At 42.3% G+C, this 1,945-nt stretch overlaps 1 non-coding gene across 1 annotated transcript; it reads right to left on the bottom strand.

Annotated features, from left to right (window-relative positions):
* Positions 1-1,019: 1,019 nt before the first annotated feature.
* On the bottom strand, positions 1,020-1,125 carry LOC145565753 (small nucleolar RNA R71). The gene has a single exon (XR_014095137.1). It is a non-coding gene; the product is annotated as a small nucleolar RNA R71 (small nucleolar RNA).
* Positions 1,126-1,945: the final 820 nt, after the last annotated feature.

The raw sequence follows: 1,945 nt of genomic DNA, 5'->3' as shown, positions 1-1,945 counted from the left end.
ACATCTACCCACTTCCCTTGGTGTTTAGTTATATTGATCTTTAATCATTCTTAATCCTTAGTTTAATCTCTTAGTTATTCACACTTCTTGTCCCGAGATAGCTTAAAGTCTTAAGTAGTGAATGCGGTGTTTATGCATGTCTCCTTGTGGTTCGACCCCTCTATTTACCCTATACACGTATTAGGTTGGTAGAGCGTTATAAATTAATTTGACTTAGGTGTAGTCGCTCAACGACACGATTATTGCCTTGTCAAATTGGCGCCGTTGCCGGGGAGACGGTTTCCATTGCTATTTCATTGCTTGTTTAAGACTATCTCACCTTTATTTGTTAGTGTTTTCTACTTTTGTTACTTGTCAGTGCTTACGTTCTTCTTAGCTTTGTTGTATGAACAGAGGACGAACCCGCTCAAGATCTTTAATTCCCATCGATCCAGAGCTAGAGAGGTCTTTGTCCCTACTTCGAAGAGAAGCAAGAGGAAGGAATAGAAATTCCTGCACTCCAACGAGAGGAGTAAGAGAATTAGAAGATACTCCACCCTCTTCACCCTCAAGTGAAGAATTAGATAGCCCTAAATCATCTTCGAATTCAGAAATCAACCCTTTCTCAACCTATAAGTTTGAAAGTAAAGAAGGTTCTAAAATGGGAGAGAATACGCCTTTGAGTCGTCTTAGGGCCCCCGAAGCTTTTAGAGCGCAAAGTGGGATCCTAACTCCTACTACTCAAGCCAACAATTTCGAGATCAAGCCTAATTTGATTGCCCTGATTGAGAGGAAACAATTCTCGGGTGGAAAGTTTGAGAGTCCTCATTAGCACCTAAAAGAGTTTGAGAAATATTGTGACACAATAAAGGCAAATGGAGTGACTCAAGAATATATTCGCCTCAAAATGTTTCCATTTTCGCTAATTGGGAGAGGTCTAGAATGGCTAGAGAAGGAGGTGCCCCCTAATTCTCTCACGACATGGGACCAAGTGACTACGGATTTCTTGAGGAGGTTTTATAACCATAGGAAGACCGCCGAGGCTCGGTCTTTGATTCAAGGTTTTCGCCAAAAGAGTGGTGAGTCTCTAAGTGCGGCATGGGAACGATACAAAGAGCTTCAACGTCAATGCCCACACCATGGGATACCCAAGTATCAACTCATTTACACTTTCTATGGAGGTCTCACACCTCAAGGAAGAACAAGCCTAGACGCCGCGGTCGGTGGTCCAATTATGAACAAAGGAGAGCATGAAGTGGAGTGTATTATAGAGGAAGCCGCAAAGCACTATGATGATTGGTACGAAGGAGAAAGGGATGCTACTTCTAGCAAGGGCGTTTATGCATTGGAGCAAGCCAACGCAATCAACAACCTTTCTACCCAAATCTCCAAAATGACCAAGCAAATGGATGAATTGATGAAAGAAAGGTCCAACCCTCATGATAATATCTCCCCTTCAACCAAGGGAGGCAATGGTATGGATACTTCCTCCCCCTCTTCTTACAATACAATGCCCCAAGGGTGCATGTTTTGTTCTAATTGTGAAACCTATGATCATGATACCTCTCATTGTGTCTATGCTTGTGAAGTTCAACCCCCTTCCCATGAACATGATAGTAATATGGAAAATGTCAATGCTATGAATTTTGCTCCTAGAATGGGAAATGTAGGAAACTTAAGGCCAAACTCCAATCAAATGGGGAATTGGAATCAAGGTGGAAACTATGGTTGGAACCAAAATGGTGGTGGTTATGATAACCAATACCATGGTGGGGGAGGCCCTTCCAATTTCAATGGAAGAGGCTACTCTAACCAAAGAGGATATGGTAATCAAAACCAACAACCTAATTCCCGATACCATGACCATCAAAATCAAAATTTTGGTGACTACGGTAACATGGGAAATAATCAACAAGGCAATGTTCCTAACCAAGGCACGGGAGGCAATAGGGGCCAATTTGTTCCT

Source organism: Chenopodium album, chromosome 1, assembly GCF_948465745.1.
Source record: "Chenopodium album chromosome 1, dcCheAlbu1.1, whole genome shotgun sequence".
Lineage (NCBI taxonomy): Eukaryota > Viridiplantae > Streptophyta > Magnoliopsida > Caryophyllales > Amaranthaceae > Chenopodium > Chenopodium album.
This window is presented reverse-complemented; position numbering and strand designations above follow the sequence as displayed.